The sequence below is a fragment of the Macrobrachium rosenbergii genome, chromosome 14 (assembly GCF_040412425.1).
Source record: "Macrobrachium rosenbergii isolate ZJJX-2024 chromosome 14, ASM4041242v1, whole genome shotgun sequence".
Lineage (NCBI taxonomy): Eukaryota > Metazoa > Arthropoda > Malacostraca > Decapoda > Palaemonidae > Macrobrachium > Macrobrachium rosenbergii.
In genome coordinates this window covers 260,503-281,289 of record NC_089754.1, presented here as the reverse complement: position 1 = coordinate 281,289, position 20,787 = coordinate 260,503, and the positions used below count along the sequence as shown (strand labels likewise).

Below are 20,787 nucleotides of genomic sequence, written 5' to 3'. Positions count from 1 at the left end.
TACGTTTACTATACGTACTCTAGTTGACGACTTCTTCGTTCGCGGAGTTCCCGCTTACGACGGGAATCGGAACTACTTTCACCACTCACTCAAGACCCGCCAGCTGCGGAAGAACATCCTCTTTCGTCACAGCCTTTGTATGAAGAGAAACTTCTTTCGTCTTCTTCTTCCTCTGATTATCAGACTCTGGCTTTTTTCTTAAGGATCTGTTTCCTGAGACTTTTCAACCTTCGGCTACTCTCTCTCCACCTTCGCAGTTGTCTTTGTCTTAAGGGGAGCGTTTGACGAAAAAATCGGAAATCAAATTTTCTGGGATATTTTATATATGGCATCATACATATCCTGACTATCTTCTCAGAAAGTTTTATTTAAAAGTTCGCCACAGTTAGGAGTTATAAACAAAACAGTAACCTATCATAGTCAAATTACATTTTTCATATAATGTAATGATATTGTCAGTATATCGGTGGTAATTTCCTTTTAGCTATGAAATAATATCTAATGCGATCTATGGCAACCCTGTGGACATAGTACGCATCAGCGAAAGACAGGAATGCCGCAGGGCAGTCAGTGGCAGTCAGTCAGTAGCAGCTCAGAGCTTGACTAAGTAAAATGTCGCGCTGGCCAACCTCAGCCGTATTTTGACACTCGCTTCATTTAGCTTCATTTAGCGAAGTTATATTACTTTGCAGGTCTATTTTTTGGCTTTTCATTATGTCATAAAAACATCAAACTGTGTAACGACAAGCAAATAAATACACAGAGAAGCAAAAAATATCGTTTTTCTCAAAACTAAAGTTATCGACATTCAAACTGCATCTCCTTCATAACGCTTGCACCGATCTCAATGATACAAAAAGTAAACGAAAGCTAAATGTTTGCCTAACAAAGGGGCTTCCATGGGAAGCAACACGAGACCCGCACCACGAGAGAGAGTTTTTTCCCGAAGGAATGTCACTTCCAAGAGAGGTAGCAAGTGACTCCTTTCATCTCCAGACTCCCTTTGCAACCAGGCTTCATTTTGCACAAGCCTGGAAAGAGTGAGGGGCAGACGTTTGGTCACTCCTACTGTTAGAGAGAGGTTACTTGATTCCCTTCCTGTCTCCTCTTTTGTTTTTTGTTTCCCAACTGCCTTCCTGTCAAACAGAAAATTGTTTGACCTGCTCGAACAGATGTTCGAGCGGAGAGCAGTGGAACAGGTCTTGGACTCGGTGTTCCCCGGGATTTTACTACAGATTGTTTCTAGTCCCAAAACTTTCAGTAGGCTGGAGACCCGTCTTGGACGTCAACAGGTCGAACAACTTGGTCCGGAAGGAAAAGTTCAAGATGGAGACCTCGCAGTCAATACTAGGAGCCCTTCATCCCGGGGATTGGATGGTATCTTTGATCTCCAAGATACTTATCTTCACGCCCCAATTCATCCACGTTCGGTGAAGTATCTCAGGTTGTCTTGGGGGACTAGACGTACCAGTTCAGGGCTCTCTGCTTTGGACTCTGCACAACGGCCATACCACGTTGAAAACACCGCTTCTCGTCCGATCAGCGAAGTTAAGCAATGTTGGGTCTGGTCAGTACTTGGATGGTTGACCGCCTGGGAACACCAGATGCTGTTGGCGTCACATTTTGCTCCGAGGGTGTTTACACGTCTCATGAAAAACGTTGCGATGCAGTTGCATCTGTTGCACGTCAGGATCTCACTCTACTTGGACGACTGGTTGATTCGAGCGTCGTCGAAGCGAAGGTATCTGGAGGACCTTCAGTTGACTCTGCAACTCGTGAAGTCCCTGGGACTTCTGGTCTGTGGAGAAGTCGCAGCTGATCCCCTCACTGTCCATTGTGTCTGGGAATTCAGATCTATTCAGCGGCTTTTATAGCGTCTCCGTCGCAAGAACGGCAACTTCTATGTACGGAAAAGTCTCGGCCTTCTTGGAAAAGGAAACATGCTAGGTGAAGGAAGGAATGAGTCTGCTGGGGACCATTTCCTCGCTGGAGAAGTTTGTTTTCTGGGGAGTCTGCATCTCAGGCCTCTTCAGTTCTTTTTGTTGGAGAACTGGCAAAGCAAGGAAGACTTGAAAGAGGAATTGAGAATTCTTCCTTATATAAAGAGGATCTGTGGTGGTGGCTCGATCCAACGAAATTGCAGAAAGGGATCTCCCTCAAGCTTCTGAACCCCAACCTAGTGTTGTTTTTCCGACGGGTCGTCAACAGGTTGGGGGGCAACACTAGAGGGAGAGGAAGTGTTAGGAACCCGGAGAGAGGAACAGGTGTCCTGGCACATCGACTTCAAAGATTTGGCGGCTATCTTTTAGCTCGCCAATTCTTCGAGGTCCAAGTTTGCAATCGTGTAGTTCTAGCAAACTCGGACAATACTACTTGTTCCCTGTTCAGCCTTGCAAGAGAGATTATTCTTTGAGCCTATGCTCGCAACATTTCGATTCTCACAAGTTTTGTTGCAGGGGTCGAAAATGTTCAGCAGACCTGCCTGTTGGCGCCATCAACTACCTGGAACCATGGACCTATTCATCAGATCTTTGCCAAGATTTTGGAAATTTTGGGGTCGCCATCTTGTGGATTTTTCACAACTTATTTTGGTGAAGAACACTTTGGCTTGGCTCCTCTTAAAGCTCATCTGTTTTCTTACAACATACCTGACTCTTCATCAGTGTGAAAATGTTCCCTGGGATTGGATGCAAGGGAATAGATGTTCTCCTTTTCCCCACTTCTAAATTCTGAAGAACGGTCATGGTTTGCTTATAGTTCGATATGTCAGAAACGCTTGATGACTCTCAGAAGAACCAAGAGTTTTGTGTCTCACTCCACTGGATATAACCAGGAATAGTTAATTCTTTTGGTTGGTAACTATCCTATTGATCCTTCTCCCGAGTGGTGGTAGTCTCTGAACCCCTACTGAAACAGGTAAGGACCCAACACTTAACGAGATATGTTGGCTGCCATTCAGAACCTGGCTGCTTTCAGACTAAAACCCTCTCAGAAGACAGGGATAATATGTGCCAGGTCGACAATAAGAGATCTAAAAAGCCACAAGTTCTTAATCTAAAGGTTATGCAAGTGCAGTGGAGGGAGCAACCTTCAAAGGTTGTCGTGCTCCTAGTCCTAGACCTCTTCCAAGCTCACCAACCCCTGTGAGAAGGAAAGTCGATTTTCTCCTTTAGGCAAGAGAAAACTAGCTATAGCAGTTCCCCTCGACTATCAAGTTGTTATCCCAGGCATGCTTTCGATTGTATTCAGAAACAGAGGATTAGCTTTCGTCTGACAATAAGTCCCTCCACGATCTCTACGAGATGCACTGGCAAGACGTCCAAAAACGGTTCCAACAAAAATTCCCCTGCTTGGAACTTGGACGTAATAACCTGATGCAGCAACAATGTGATGAAGCTTTTTTAGTGTCACACTGGCGGCCAGTTCTCTCCAACCTCTGCATCTTTGGCGGATGTTAGCTCGAACATTACATTTGGACGCTCGCAGGAGGTAGCCAGGCGTCGAGAAGCTGGTTCCAGGCGTCGTCATGTGGGACGCTTCAGGACGTCAATGCTGAGAAACTGGACATTCAGGCCATCAAGCCCTCGAGAGCTGGACGCCAGGATGATAGGTCTTCTTCGACCCTTGGCTGGACGCCAGGACGTCAATTCGAAAGGTTGGACTCCAGGACGTCATATTGGTCAGGAACCTGGGAGTTCCAAGATGTTAGAGCTTTAAGAAAATGGAACACAGGACGCCAGGCGTGGTCCTGGATGTTTTATGGTGTTCTGGACGCAAACGTTAAGATAATATTTTGAAAGAATGCGCTGGCATTCTTCTTTGGACAATCGGAAAAGAGAATGATGATATATCCCGCATTCTCCTGTGAATCCTATTGTAGAGTTTCCGACGAAGACGTTATAAAAGGCCATCAGCTTTCATCAGACTTTAAAAGACTTATGAAGCTATTTTCGGAAAATTTTTTCCAGAGAATCCCCCTTCAGAATTTACTTTTGGGAAGGCATTTAAGAAAAAGTATGGTACTCAGTTGACATTTTTAAGAGAGCCAAATTTTGAAAGTGAATGGATACTTTTGAAGAAGGAACAATAAAAGAAGATTTTTTTTTTTCTCCAGCCAAACTGCTTTTCAAGATTTACCATTTGCTATCAAACTGGAGAATCGCTTGTCCTTGGAATACCTGATCCTCTTCCCAGGAGACTTTGTGTTTTTGTTGACTCTTTTACTCGAGTGGCCATGGGAAAAACAATTTTGTTGGTCAACATCAGAGTTAGACCTTGGTTAGGTGGTTAGTAATTCTTTTGTCCCTTTGAGGTTTGTGATCTAGTCTGGACTGGACCCCCAGCTATTGCTTGAGGAAGAAAGATGGAATTATTCAACACGACTCAGTCAGCTGACCCGAAGAACTCATATATCTGATGTCGTGTATGGATAAAGGACTTGGAGATGGTGCCAATGAATCAGCTACGCTTTCTCAGCAGGAATCCTGAAGAAAATGCCCATCTTTGATCTTTCCTGGCTAATGGGGTCACGTCCAGTCAAAATCAGAAACTGTTTTATTCCCTTTTTCCTCTCACCTCTTCTCTCAAGATTTGGTAAAGAGGTCTTTTCATCCTTGGCCCAGAAAACCATGTAAGATCTAATATCTAAAACAGCTAGAAAAGTCCTACCAACGACTTTCATCGCTAAAAAGAGTAAGGCTGAGGCTCCTGAAAATTTCAGGTGTCTGAGCTCTTTCATGGTCGGCCCTCCGATAGAGGTTCCTCTAGGAGGGTAGATGAATGATAAACTTTAGCCTCTATCATTAAAAAGGAGGACATGATTTCTTCTCTTGCAGACAGCAGTAAGGGAACAGGCTGTCCAGCTTCTAGCAAGTGTGGGAGAGAAGGAGAGTGGACCTTTTATCCATTCAGTTAACTCTAAGGGGGTAATGATATAAATACCTTAGTTTTAACAGAAAAAATCCCCCTGTAACTCTTCATCAGCTGACTGGGAATTGAACTCCGGCCCAACGAATGACAGTCTGAAGTTCATGTATGGATGTAACAAAGGTCTTCTAAGAGGGTTGCAAGATCGCTTTCCAAGATTTGCCCTCTAGTAACAAGACCAATGAACCCTTTTGTAAAAATTTGATATTTTGAACCAAGGCAAAGGCTGGCCAGCAACAAGTGTCTTATGATGTTGCAGGAAACCAGACAGAGATTCAAGATCCGAATTCCCCAGGTATTCTACATTGTTATTCCTGATTTTCAAATGTACTTGGGGGTTGAGACCGGTGCTTTTAAGATTGCAAGATTTGAGGTTGCTATGGAATCTTGACAAAATCGGTTCCAGTTTCAGTCAGACAGCATGACTGGATGGCCTCACTGGACCTCCAGGATGCGTATTTTCTACATTCCATGCATCCGAACTCAGAGATTTTCTGAATTCGTTGATGGGAAAAGTTTTTTTTACAGTTTCCCTGTTTCTTTGTTTGTTGGCTGACGTCTCGGCTCTAAACAGACGTATATGACAAGAGCTATTGTGTGGTTTGCAAGTTACCCAACATTGAGGACATCAATGATCTTACTTCTAGACTCCAGGTTGTAGCCACGGGAGCAACCTGGAGCTCTTCCCTTCCAGCCCCAATTAGTCTCAGATTGTTCAGTCAGGATACCAGGCTTCAAGAGCGTGGTGGAGCGCTGTGCTAATAGTGCTTCTCTTTTTGCATCTGGATTGATGGCTAACAAATAACCCTCTATTTGTAGATCCATTATTGAGTTGAGGTTAATTCTCTGAAGAGAAATGTCCCCAACAGCAAATTCCCCGTAGCCTAGACAAGTCAAAAAACACCAGTCTTGGTGCACAACAATGAAGAGGATATGTCCATAAAGTTTTCTCTGTAAAGTTACTTTTGATTACAACAAAATCAAACAATGAATGGATTATTAAAGTGTAAGTTTGTTTTTGGAGATAGTCTGACCTGAGCAGAAGGACTAGAGTGACAAACGTAGGCAATGGCTGCCTCACTGTAGTGCCCAAAGTAAAACAACGCTTTCGCTGGAATGAGACGTGGATAAGGCATTGGACTAAACGTTAAAGATGCCATAATTTACTCAGGTCGGTATCAAACATTAACTTAGTCAGGGTGAGGGATAACCTTCAATAATTTTAGTTAAAAATGAAAATAGGTTTTATCTCAATGAACTCAGATTTAAATCTACAAGACTATTGGACGTTCTAGGACATGAAATTTCAAGTATGCAGACCCAGTAGGAAGAGTTTTCTTCCTTTGACAGGCGTAAGATGCACTGACAACAAACTATGACTATTTCTGCATGATGAGAGTCTTCTGAAGGTTTTTCTCACATGCTAAGCCATTTGGAATCTCCTTGTACCAAGTGAACTGGCTCCTATGGTCTGCTCCCCTGATGTTGCTCTTATGTATCTGTCATTCAAAATTCATTTTGGATCTACATCCATGCTGCATGATAAACAGATAGAGCTCTCAACTGATCCATCTAAATGATGTTCTGTACCTAAAGGATCCTGGAGATTCAGAGTGCTCCAGGGGCGCTTCCTCGGTGTTGCAAGAACAGGGCAAGCCTGCTGTCAGTTTTAGGACAGATCTTGGAGACAGACATGCTCAGGAATGAATGGACAGTCTGTGAGAGCTTGTTTTTGACTAGAAGAGATTGCTTCTATGCCCATGGCTACAGTTTTCTTCTAAATCAGAACTGGGACAAGGTTGAACTGAGACCAAGTGCTCCCCATTTCGCAACCAATAAGGCAGTGTTAGAGTGGTGGAATGACCCTAATAGCTCCAGCTTATGGACTTGGACCTCTCTACATCACAGGAAGCAGACCTAGAGTTGTTCTCCGACATGCTCAGGATGGGGAGCAACACTAGGAAAGGAAGAACTAACTGCAACCTTCTAGCTCTCAGGGAGTTCAAACACAAAACAGAGAAGTGCAGGTCAACTGCCGACAACACGACAGCATTGCCCATCAGCGACTGTTGGGGCCTTTCAAGGCACTATCCAAGGAAAACAATCTCCCTGAAGAGGAGAAATGTCTCTAGTAAGTTTATCGGAGAAAAAATATTGACAGCAAGAGAACTTCTTCAGTCCTTGAGCAGCCTCCCCCTTCTCATTTTCTGGACTGAAAAAATCAGGTGTTAGCCGACATTTTCTTCAAGGACTTGTTTGGCGAATTTCAAAGAATGGACGAAACCATCTTCAGAAGCCTTGTTTGCTTCTTTTGGGATGAGTGATGCTTTTCGCAACAGCGTCAGAACATTGAAACTTACTGCTCTCTGAACAGATTCCGAGAAGGCATTCAAGAAGGTTAACTTCTGATGGAGGAAGGAAGACCTTGGGCAAGATGTTTTTTGCCCTGCAAGATGATACCAAGCTGACTTTCATTGTTTATGTCACACGAAGAACCGGGGAGGACGACCCAAGAGTTCCTTCTTATGACCAGGGAGACTTGGTTCACTTGTGTTTAGAGGATGGTGCAAGGACAACCATGTGTCCTCTTCCAATGTCTCTGTAACCCAAATTTGTGTCCTGGAACTCACCAACATGAAATCACCATTTGAAAGGACTGTTTCGAACCATGGAGGTCTTCAATTTCCTGGACTGTGATTGGGGGCTCTGAGAACTCTTTTCTTGGATTAGGAGTCCCGACTGAGATCATGCCTCAGCAAGAATGTCCAGATTTTGAACTGCAAGGACAAGGCAGTCTGGGATGGCTCAGAGGAACTGGCTTCCTTGCAAAAATGAATACTCATTGAAGAACCCTGGCCTTGTACTTTAAGATTCCAATCTAACGGACATAACAGGGGAGCCAAGGGCCATACCACGTTGAGCTCTACCACTTCTTCCATCAGACAAAGGACTTAAGAAGGAATTCAGAAATGTCTTGGTGCTCAGTTTTGGATCTGTGACCAGATGTCGAAGAATGCCTGTTTTTATTTTATCAAACAGTTGATCCGAAGCAGATATGGAATTGCTGATCTCCCCTGACAAGATTTTGAAAGCCATCTCTTCCCCCAGTCCTCAGTTCAATTTCTCTCCTCCAGCTTGAAGGAGGCCACTCAGAACAGGTCCACTCTGCAGAGATCTTGGCAGTCCCTTTGGATGTCAAGTTAGTATTTGCCTCTCATTATCTAAAACCTCCAGGAAGTAGAAGCCCTTTCGTGGAGGAGCTTTTCCTCGAGATCTTTAGTCATCTAATTCAGTAATGTCTTTTCAGATACCGGAGCAATCCCATAAACCAATAAACCTTTTTCTTACAGGGAATTGAGAATTTTTATGGTTGTTTGTGAAGACTGGAGACACCTGGTCTTCCAAGCATTTTGAAAGTTCTTGTAGAGCCTGGAGAGCAAGAGGGGCAGACACCTGGTCCCTCACATAGAGTTATACACCCAGAGGATAATGATTTTCAGCCCCTGGGTCATCATCTTCTTTGCAGAATGCCCAGGGGATCTTCAAGTCCTCATTCCATCAAGAGAAAACAATATCCTTTTCGAGTTGCCTTAATGGCAAATTTGATGCTTGTTTGAAAGAGCTGAATGGAGTCTTCAAGTCCTTGAGCTGGACTCAGATGATCATTTTGTTCCTTGTTGGCTCCCGGAGTCAAGGGTTGAGACCAGTCCTGATGTCAGTAGACTGAACCGCTTTGGCATTTGTGAAGGAGGTCTTCAGCCCCTGATGGAGACGTCCCAGTCTGTTTTAGGAAGCATTAATAATGAGGAGATTCATTGGTCAGCTTCCTTGGACTTACAGGTAAGGACCTTTTGGTTTATTAACCATACATCCCCAGTCAAACGATATTTGAGGTTTGTACTAGGGGACCAAAGGTTTCAATGCAGAGCTCTTTATAACAACAGAAAACAGAGACTAAAATGATCTTTTCATATTATCATGAGAAATGTCAGATAACTTTTTATCTTTTATTAATATCTTCGTGGAATTTATGGAAGATTGGCTCATAAAAGCCTCTTTACAGAAGGTGTCTGGAGGACCTGAATAAGAGTTTAATGGTTTGACAAAGTCCCTGGGACTTCTAGTGAACGAAGAAAAGTCCCATCTGATCCCATGCAGTCCATCGTATTTGAAATGGGGATTCAGATGATTCAGTGGACTTTCAAGCTTTTCCATCCCAGGAACGTAAGTATGTTCAGCATTTTTGCTTAGAAATATCTCATCCTTCCTGGACCAGGAAAAATGTCATGAATGCTGAGGGAATGGACTTTTGACTGATAATGCATATTTCCCGTGGAGAAGTGTTGTTTCCTGGGAAGACTTCATCTCAGGCCGCCGTACATGCATTTTGTCATCTTGTTAGACTGAATGCAGAGCAAGGACTGAATACAGTTAGACCCTTAGATCATTTAATGTAATGTTTTCAAGATTGTTCCTGAGGTAGTTTAGCAAAATGCCTGTGTGTATTTCTTCAAGAAGGGGTTTCTCTTAAATTTCTTTCTAGCCCTGACCTGGTGTTGTTTTCCTAAATTCTCCACTGCAGGGAGGGATGGGCAATAAACTAGGGGGGTTCCTACCGCGACAGAGAAAAATCTGAATAGAAAATGGGAATGGTTCTCATTCCGCCTCCCAGCGAAGCGGAATGAGCACGACCACCTGGGCTACACTGCAGCCGCGAGTTTTAAAATTTGTCGGATTTCGAGAAATACAGCTATATATATCTGGCAGGTAAGTGTCGTGAACAAATTAATTTTTTTGCCAAAAACTTAACCTAACCTTAACGACACTTAATCTTTAACAGTACTGTACCTAGTGAATCTAGAGTAGCCTTGGCTATGCTAAGAGGTTCCAGAGCATGCAGACACACGCATATATTTCTTTTTACGAACTGTACGTGTCTATGCAGTTTGAAATTCATAGCAGTAATCTTCCTTAACACATTAAATTTAGCAACCCAATTTGCATTTCTTCAAAACTCAGCCCAGTACACTTCAATTTTTAATTGAATCTCTCTGTATACGGCAAGAGCCAGTTAAACCCAAGACTCAGCAAACAATAAAATGTGTTTGGTTACAGAGCAAAGTAATCTAATTCTTAATTTCCTACTAACCTCCACTGTTAGTGACTAACTTGCCTATTCACTTAATATAGAATCACTTGCCGGTATCACGACCTAATTTTTCTTGTAAAGAAAAGTATAAAACATAAGTTAAATTTTTGTTAGTAAATTGTTTTCATAACCTTCAGTTCGTTGTGCTCATTTTTTTTAATCCGTGAACTCCCTGTAATAAACAACTTTTACTAGTCACATTTTTTTTATTTCATGACTCTTACAGCCTAAAAATTTCTACTTTTGAAAATAATTCTTGAAGGAAATGGTAATACTGTACTACATCACTTCCAAAGTCCTATTTCAATCTGTGAAGACTAAAGTTAATAGTTTGCATCTCACTTATTAGATTGCTAATGGATGCAAACTACTGCATAAATACTCTGGTTTTATCATTATCAACATTAAAATAGAAAAATTCTCCTCATTTCAAGAATATTGAACTGTAAATCTGATAACAGTTGAATTCAAATTCTGTATTGATTTTGAAAAAACAAGAATTTACAAACAACAGTTATTTTTAAAAGGTCTCATTTTCACGTCCAGGCCTTATTACTTGTTTAATTTTTTTTTTATAAATGTCTTATTGAAACAATGGCACTGTGCTTTGATATCCGATAGGCCTATATTGTATATTTTTTTATGATATCTGGAAAGGCAAAATTCTACATGCCAAAGCCTCCAACTAGGAAAGGAAGCCAGCAGAGAAAGGAAATAAGAAGTAAAGAATAAACTAGAAACTGTATTACAACGAAAAACCAATTGGAAAACTAATTACTGTACTCTAAACAATAAAATGGGATCTAAGAGGGCTTCTTAAAAAAAAAAAGACACACATTTATGCCTAGTTTGAAATTCTGTAGTCCCAACAATTCAGCTAATAATTAGGAGGACCATACCATAATCTGGGGTATAACTGGAAGCCAGGGCATGATGCCCTAGGTTAGGTTAGGTTAAGGGAAGTTTAGGATAGGATATATTAAGTGTTTTTGGTAATTTTTTATTCAAATGCATAGTCATACTGTACTCCCCTGACCTGCAGTCACTCCCAAGTTCCTGCGTTTGACTTCAAACTTTGATACATTTCTCAATAAGCAAGCATATGTGTGTATTTCTAAATGCAAGCTGTATATACCCATGCAATTTGAAATTCAGAGCTGTAATCTTCTTAATACTAGCTCCCGCAACCCAACTGACATTTCGTCAAAACTCGATCCCTCACACTTCCTTAGTTTTTCATTAAATCTTTATCTGCATATGGCAAATGCCATTGAAACCCAAGACCCACTAAACACATTAAAATGTTTTTGATTACAGAACTCCAGAAACTCATTATGCTGTTTTTTGATACCCTGTAACTTAGCCTAATGCACCATAACAGTGCAGTAAAATGTAGATGTTAAAAGAGAAGTGCACAAAATATATTTTTAAAATTAGGAAGGTATATGTCAAAGTTAATTAGCTGATTCACTTAACACGGCATTCATTAGCCGAGCCTACTAACTAATTCTGTGATAATAAAAATACTGATCTAAGTTAGATTTTTGATTAGTGCATTGTTTGCACACAACTTCAAGAATTTCGAGTAGCAACCTTTACTAGCCGCAGTTTTTATCTCATGAATCTTACAACCTAAAAGACTGAACATGGTTGACAATAATTCTCAAAGGAAAGTAATACATCACTTTCAAAGTCCTATTTCAATCTGTGAAGACTCAAGTTAGTTTGCACCTCACATCAGATTGCAAATGGATGCAAACCACTTTATAATTAACCTGGCTTTATCATTGTAAACATGAAAAAGAAGGGGCCTTTCCTCCTTTCAAAACGTTAAGCTGCAATTCGATAATGCACAGTTGAATTAGACTCCGTACTGATTTGAATATAAGATTTCCAAAAGATTGTTCTTTATTCTGTAAGCAGATTTGAAAGGTCTTATTTTCACACGTAGGCCTAATTGACTGTGTTCAGATTTTTATAAATGTTGTCTTGCAGCACTGGCACTGTACTTTTATATCTGATTGGCCTATATTGCATATTTTTTTTCATAGAATCTGGCCTATATTGACTATTTTTTTTATAGAATCTGGCCTACATTGAGTATTTTATTTATAGAATCTGGAAAGGCAAAATGCTACAAGCCCTTTAAAGCCCCAACAGGGAAAGCAAGCCAGCAGATCAAGGAAATATAAGTAACAATGAAGAAGACACAAGAGTAAGCTACACAGCAAAGGCCAATATTAAAACCAAATAAACAATGAAAAGAAAACCCATGCTTCAATTGCTCAACAACAACAACAAAACACCATTCGCAGCAAGTTTGAAATTCTGTAGTTCCAACGATTCAGCTACTGTATGTAATTAGAAGGGCCATACAGGCAGTCCTCGGTTATCGGCAGGGTTCCGTTTCTGAGGGTGTGATGATAAGCGAAAATCGCTGATAACAGAAAATCGGTGATTTTCGGCACTTTTTCAGGGGTTATCGGCGCCGAAAAGAGGCGATTTTCGGTTATCGGTGCCTCTGTTAGGTATGCATCGGCGCCAATACCTAACTATCGGCGCCGATAAGCAGAAATCGGCAATTTTCGGCACCGAAAATTGCCGATTTTCGTTGCTTGACAAGCGCCATAAAACCAGATCGCTGTTAACTGAGCCCACCGTTAACCGGGGACTGCCTGTACCATAATTTGGTCAAAACTGGAACAAATCTTATGGAAGAAAATGTAAGGGCTGTTGGAATTAACTGAATATCTACTGTACTACTTAATGGTGCACAGTACAGTATGGGAAAATTTCAAAGGAGAACTGATTCATACAATGCAGAAGACTCACAGTCAGGTGACAAGGGAGGAGTTAACTTAAGAGATTAGAGTCATGTAGAAAAAATTGAAGATGAAGAAGAGGTTTTGCTAGGATTTGAAAACAGAAGCGTAATTGAAGCTTAAGAAAAAGAACTGCAAAATGGAGAGAAACCAAGGTATATGAGGAGGTAAGTGACGTTGGGCAAAAGGCTATATCTACAAGATGGATAGTAACTGAAAAGGTAAAAGTGGGGAAAGGATGTGTAAAGAAAGATTGGTAGCTAGAGGTTTTGAAGAAGAAATGGCTGAATGGAAAAAGATGATGCTTTACATGCAATGCCAAAACTTTAAAATTTTGTTTGACAATAAAATTAAAAGATTGGGCTTGCTATACATTAGATGTAAAAACTGCATATTTACAAGGTGATTAAATACAAAGAGAGGTGTGTTTAAAAACACCTGATGAAGATGGTTGGAGTGGATTATGGAAACTGAAGAAAACTGTTTATGGGCTCAAGGATGCAGCAAAGGCATGGTATTGTAAGGTGGTGGAGGAGCTTAAAGGTGAGAGAAGTAGATTAGAACCTAACATATTCTTTTGGAGGAAAGACAATAAATTGAATGGTATTTTAAGTACACATGTAGACTTTTGTTATGGAGGAACTGAAGGATTCTGAAAGGAAACAATTGGGAAATTGAAAGGGAAATTGCAAGTAGGAGAACAAGAAAGTAAAGTTTTATGTATATAGGAGTAATGGTAGAGCATAAGGAAAATAGAATTTGTTTTAATCAGTGGCAGTATATAAATTCTATAAGAGATCCAGAAGCCAGAAGATTTACAGGTAACAGAAAGGGAGGTAACAGAGTATAGATCAGTGGTATGACAGTTGAACTGGGTATCGCTACATACTGCGCCAGAAATATCATACAACGTAGAGTTCGCCCCACCCTTAACATTACTACGTAATTATAAGATCGAGTTGGTCGTCACAAAGGGACTAAGCGAGAAATTCTTCTTCAAGAAAACTGAACATCTTTTAGGCAGAAAGTCGTGAAAACCGACACCGACTTCCAAGTGGCCAGCCTTTAAGAACCTCCGCACTAAGAGAGTACCCTTAGCTAAAATGAATGCACCAATACTTAGAAGGGTTAGCGGATACACACGGACTAAGAGAATAACTTTCATGTAAAAAGGAGAACCATGGATCTCCCAAGTGACTATTCAGAGCCTACCCATTACAAGCTAATAAACTTGTACCAAGCTTTTAAAGATTTCAAATTAATATTACTCATTGAAATTAACTTCAATCTTGCTTAATAGTCTTAAAAATCAATTTTTTACATAAATTTACATCATATACATGACTTTCAGTTAATTCGGTTAATTTTTAGTGAGAAATAATAATGTGTCAGTCTAGATGCGTCTTCATTCTGATTATAATAATAATAATAATAATAATAATAATAATAATAATAATAATAATAATAATCATAATAATCATAAGTATAAGAATAACAATTTACCAATGATAACATCCAGAGCATTACGGGGATATTAAGTCTCCTAATACGAACACATAAGGAACTAGAGTCATGTACCGCATTAGATGCCTTGCAAAAATCAGTACACTATTTCACGAAGTTTCGAGAATGCCAAAATAATCTTAATTTTAATATAGTGCTATGAAAGATCCTGATCGTTTCAACTTTAATTCAGTGCTATGAAAGATCTCGAAACCCTGACAAACGCTGCATGGTGTCAGTAAACGTAATTAAACATCCCATACTTACAGAATGACCTCAGGTCTTAGTGTACTCTCCCAAGACCTTCCTGAAGGGACTGTTAAAGTCCTCATAGACTCTGTCAGTCGCCACCTTGAAGGACCTCAGGGGCGGCAAGTAATCCCGGGGCCATCTGCAACAGGTTCAGTCGGCCACCTGCGGAATTATCATAATCAATACACGAGTTTCTCGACAGTAAATATACATCGTTAGCTATGACTGTGGAACAACAGTCTCCCTCCTGAGGAGCGAAGATGCAGTGCATGACTACCCATGCAATACAGTTCACTTTGTATTTTGATATTTTACTTAGATCTTTATTTATTTGTCAATTTGTTACTTTGTCTGTTTTTCTAATAACTGATCTCTTCCTCTTTCTGTATTTCCCATTTTTACCTTCTGTTACTTCTTTCGAACGAACACCTTAATAATGTTCTTTTGGAAGCTCAATTTCAAGTCAATGGCCCCTTGGTGGGCTCTTGTTCCATATGAACAGGAGTCATCTCCTGAGTAGTAGTAATAATAATAATAATAATAATAATAATAATAATAATAATAATAATAATAATAATAATAATAATAATAATAATAATAATAATAATAATAACAATAACAGTGAAGACAAGTGGCTGAGGAGTGCATGGGAAGAAGGACTGATAAAAGTTGACGAAGACCCAGAAATATACAGAGACAGGAGAATGAAAACAGAGCAGAGGAATGGCACAGCAGACCAACGCATGGACAGTACATGAGACAGACTAATGAACTGGCCAGCGATGAAACATGGCAATGGCTACAGAGGGGAGAACTCAAGAAGGAAACAAAAGGAATGCTAACAGTGGCACAAGATCAGCCCCTAAGAACCAGATATATTCAAAGAACAATAGATGGAAATAACATCTCACCCACATGCAGAAAGTGCAGTATGAAAGACGATACCATAAACCACATAGCAAGTGAATATCCGGCGCTTGCACAAAACCAGTACAAAAAGAGGCATGATTCAGTGGCAAAAGCCCTCCACTGGAGCCTGTGCAAGAAACACCAGCTAGCTTGCAGTAATAGGTGGTACGAACACCAACCTGAGGGAGTGATAGAAAATGATCAGGTAACGATCCTCTGGGACTGTGGTGTCAGAACAGATAGGGTGATACGTGCCAGTAGACCAGATGTGGCGTTGACTGACAAAACCAATAAGAAAGCATCACTCATTGGGGTTGCAATACCATGGGACACCAGAGTAGATGAGAGAGAAAGAAAAAAAAATTACATTTTTATAATAAAATAGTTTTATATATACTTAGCCAGTAATTACATAGCTATTAGTTTCTTTTAACCGGCAGCTCAAAATTTTGAAATTGCGGGTCACACTAGTTTGTTTTGGTTATGGCAACGTGCCCCGCCCACTTTCGGGTGTAAGAGAAGGTACAACATTACAAAGAGCTTCATTTTGTTTATGCCCTTACGTCCAAGTGAGGGAAGGCGGGTGGGCTCCGATCATGTAATTGCTGGGTAAGTATATATAAAACCTTATTTTATTATAAAAATGTTATTTTTATATAAGTAACTTACCCAGTAATTACATAGCTGATTGGAGGTTGGAATGTTGGACATATCTACTCCACAACATTTCTAATAGTAATGAGTTTAAGAATAGAAATTTGCTAACATGGAATCAATGTTGTTGAACCTTACCTGATAAGAGAGCTGCTACAGGTAGATACTGCCTCTGGTTGGCACTCACCTTATCCAGCAGAGGCGAGGTGGTAAAGCCTTGAGGGCCTACTGCTACAGTAGGTGCTTTGTAGCAATGGACTAATTTCCGAGGACTAGCAAAGTACAAGATGCCCCTGCCCAGGGCGCAGTACCACACAAAATAACCAGAGTAAATAGTCACCATAACCACCAGAAACCAAATTAAAAACACCAATACCCAACCATAAAAACCAAAAGACTGGAGGATATTCCAAGTACATAGTACTCCCAGGCTCCCCTCACACCCTAAGCAAGGCAAAGAGATTAAAGAAAGGTCATTGCTGTCTACATTTCCTCACCCAACACCACGCCAACCATGCAAGACGGACCCAAGGTACTGCACTGATCGTAAGTAGTCTCGATATCCCTTAAACAATGCGATGCAAACACCGACTTGCACTTCCAAAACGTCGCTTGCACAATTGACGTGAGTGATAAATTGCACTTAAATGCCAAAGACGTAGTGACCGCTCTTATCTCAGGGTTTTTACCTTGTAAGAGGAGAGCGAGTCTTTGCTCACCATGGAATGTGCTTCTGAAATCAGGTTCCTCAGGGAAAATGCCAGGGCATTCTTAGACAACGGTCTGGAGGGATATTTCACAGAACACCAAAGATTCCTTGAAGTACACCACAAATGTCCTTTGTTCTGTAAAGATAAAACTTAAGGGCCCTTCCTGGACAGAGAGTCCTTTCTTCTTCAGACACTCCTACTATCTCGGACAAGCTCTTGATTGTAAAAGAACGAGGCCATGGATTCGATGGCGATTCGTTCTTATCCAGAAAGTCTAGGGAAAAGGAGCAAACTGCATCCCCTCCGAAAATCCGATGTTTCTGTCTAAAGCATGGATTTCAATGGACCTCTTGGCATTGGCCAAGGCGACCAGAAAAAGTTTTTCTGGTTAGATCCCTTAAAGAGATAGATTGCATGGGCTCAAAACGTGAACTGGACAGTCACTTAACTACCACGTCTAACTTCCAGGACAGCAAAGGTTTTTCTTTAAGCTTTGCGGTGTCAAAGGACTTAATAAGGTCGGACAAATCCTGGTTACACGATAAGTCCATTCCTTTATGGCGGAAAACTGAGCTAAGCATAGCTCTGTAGCCTTTAATGGTAGAGGTGGAAAGTCCTTTAGTGGAGCGTAGGAACAGAAGAAAGTCCCCTATTTCTGCTACAGAGGTAACAGAAGAGGACATGTTATTTCGTCTGCACCAGGACCAGAAGAGGGACCATTTAGCCCGGTAGACATTATCTGCTGTCTGTCTTCTACACTTCGCAACTGCGTCTGCAGCTGCTCTTGAAAAGCCCTTCTTTCGGAGCAGTCGTCTAACAGTTTGAATCCTGTTAGGGCCGGAGAAGACAGGTTTTGGTGGAACCGATGGAAGTGAGGTTGCCTGAGAAGTTGCTTCTGTGGCAGCAGTCTCGGGAAGTCCGCAAGAAGTTCTAGTAGATCCGGGAACCACTCTTTTGCTGGCAAGAAGGGGGCTATCAAGATCATGGACAGGTTTTGATGAGACCGGAGTTTGTTGACGACTTGTCTCACTAAACTGAATGGGGAAAGGCATACAGATCTTTGTTTGACCAATCCAGCAATACTGCATCGGTCGCCCATGCCAAGGGATCTAGTACTAGTGAGCACAACAGAGGAAGTCGGTGATTCCTGGAGGACGAGAACAAATCTATCATGGGTTTCCCCCAGAGCTTCCACAGATCCAGACAAACCAACGGGTCTAATGTCCACTCTGTGGGAAGGATCTGTCTTTGACGGCTCAACTCGTCCACCAGAATGTTGAGTCTCCCCTGGATAAAACACGTTGTCACCTGAGTGTCATTCTGGTGTAACCAAAGAAGAAGACCCCCTGCCACTTCTTACAGGGAGAAAGAGTGGGTTCCCCCTTGTTTCTTGATGTACACCAGATGTCGTGCTGTCTGAATGCACTGTTACTGTCCTCCCCCGGATTTCTGATGTGAAGCACTGTAGGCCCAGAAATATCTCCTGTAACTTTTACGTTGAAGTGCCAGTTTGCTGTTCCTGAGACCAGGTCCCTGACACTTCTTTTAACCCCAAAAGACCTCCCCAACCTAGGATCGACGTGTCTGAAAAGGACTCTAGGCTGGGGTTCAGAGGTTGAAGAGATTTCCCTTCCGATAGTCTCTTCCTGGAATTCCACCAACGAAGGTCCTCCTTGATTTCTACGGTTATCGGGAACACAAACTAGTCCGGAAACTTTTTCCTGTTCCAGCTGGCTCTGAGGAAGAATTGGAGAGGTCTCAGGTGAAGTCTTCCCAGAGTGATGAATTGTTCCATGGATGAGACGGTGCCTAGAAGACTCATCCACTGATTGGCCGAGCAAAAGTTTAGATCCAGAAATTCCTCCACTGTCTGGAGACACTTTTCTTTTCACTTTGGGACTGGATAAACCCGACAATCCTGAGAGTTGATAGTCATTCCTAAATAAGGAATCTCCTGAGAAGGTGTCAGGAGAGACTTGTCCCGACTGATGAGGAGGCCCAATTCTTCGGCCAAGAGAAGGGTCGTTCAAATGTCCTCCGTACATTGAACTTTCGAGCGGGAATGTAGTAGCCAGTCGTCTCGATATAGGGAGATCTTTATCCCCTTCAAATGAAGCCATTGCGCTAGGGCAGCCAATACCCTGGTAAGCATCTGCGGCGCTATCGAGAGACCGAAGCACAGAGCCTGAAATTGGAACACTGTTCTGAAACACAAACCTGATGTACTTTCTCAAATTCAGATGCACTGGAATGTGAAAGTACGAGTCCTGCATGTCGATGGATGCCGTCCATTCTCCCTGGCGAATGGATGCAAGGACCGATTGGTTTGTTTCCATCTTGAATGTTGTCTTTTTGACAAAGACATTCAGAGCACTTATGACCAAAAGGGTCTCCAGCCCCCGATGACTTGGGCACTACTAAAAAGATCGGTTTTAGAATCCCGGAGAATGAATTTCCTCTACTACCTCTACAGCCTCTTTCTGAACAAGGGACTCAACCTCTAACAAGAGAGCAGCAAATCTCTCTGAGCCAGTAAAGTGAGTAAGCTGTCAATTCAACAGGCTTGCAGATTAGAGGAGGTTTGTTTAAAAAGGGGATAGTGTAGCCCTCCTTCAGGAGAGACACTATCCAACATTTCCCTCCCTTTGTTTCCACCGTTCCCAAAACGCAGAGGAGCCGCGCTCCTATCTGAGTACAGAGGACTGTGGTTTCATTTCTTGAGTAAGACTTGGAGGAAGACTTCTTGATGGAACGCTGTGGGAAATGGGTATATGATCTTGATTTAGTTTGAGATCTAGAACGGGAGCTCTGAAGGGAGTAGGTTGCAGCGGAGACGAAGATCTGGGAAGAAGAGTCAAAGAATCCTTGGGGCATTTCGTAGAATGGGAGAGCAGATCCTGAGTGTTCTTTTTCTGCAGGTCAGAGGCAATGTCCAGAACTACAGCCTGTGGAAAAAGATACATCTTGTCCAAGGGGGAGAATAGGAGGGCCGATCTCTGAGACTGAGTGACGCCTTTCAGAGTAAAAGAATACCAAAGCTCTCTTTTCTTAAGCACACTCATGGCGTAAAGACTACCTAACTCCTGCACACTATCGCAAACGCCCGTCAATACAGGAAAGTACTCCTAAAAGATCCGAAGAAATTTCTTGAGGTAACAAGGAGCAATATCTAAGCTTAGGTGCGATAGTGCACCCACTGCCCAGTCCAGGAAGCTCATCACTACGAAAATCTTAAAGATATTCTTCAGAAGGTGCGTGCAGAGACTCCCAGGGAAGGAGCTTTTCCGGTCGCATAAAACCTGTAGCTTGATCTGGACATCTTGGAAGGTGGGAAACAAATAAACTGCTTTGCCTTGTCCCCTCTTCTCAGAAAACTGCCCTTTTACTTCATTCAGTGCCTTCTTCTCTGAAGAGGAGAGAACCAATTTCAGTAACCTCGAAGAACCGACAGAGGGGGCTTCCATAAAGAAAGTCGAAGCAGGAGAGGAGGGAGTAGCTGGTGAAAAGAAGCTTGGAAAAGTCACTAGCAGGAACCTCAACAATGCAGAGTATGCTGACAAAGGAGCATCTTGATCTGCAACAACCTCTTCTTCAGAAGAAACAGGAGAAAGCGATAAGTACGCTGTTGTCTGAGCTGTACGAGGAGCCTTCTGGAGCCAGCTGAGAATATTATCCAGTTTGCTCTGAATCGGGTCAACTGAAGGAGGAACAACGTCCAAGACGACACTACCACGAAGCGGTGGAAGAGCAGGCGCCAATGGGCGCTTGGGGGGCGCTGTAGAGACAGGAGCCAGTGATGTAAACTGATGGTGAACGGGTGCCAGTGGGCACTCATCTGCAAACGAGAGCTTGGGCACTTCAA

General features: G+C 41.9%; 1 long non-coding RNA gene and 1 other non-coding gene across 3 annotated transcripts in view; one reads left to right on the top strand and one right to left on the bottom strand.

The window, feature by feature from the left end:
* Nucleotides 1-1,497: 1,497 nt before the first annotated feature.
* On the top strand, nucleotides 1,498-1,616 carry LOC136846200 (5S ribosomal RNA). Its single transcript, XR_010855352.1, has one exon. It is a non-coding gene; the product is annotated as a 5S ribosomal RNA (ribosomal RNA).
* Nucleotides 1,617-14,436: 12,820 nt separating this feature from the next.
* Nucleotides 14,437-20,787, bottom strand: part of LOC136845682 (uncharacterized) — a 37,857-nt gene continuing 31,506 nt past the window's right edge. The window contains exon 4 of one of the 2 annotated variants that reach the window (XR_010855209.1): nucleotides 14,437-14,814. This is a non-coding gene — a long non-coding RNA (uncharacterized lncRNA). The remainder of the gene's footprint in view (nucleotides 14,815-20,787) is intronic. The other variant, XR_010855210.1, reaches the window with a different exon arrangement.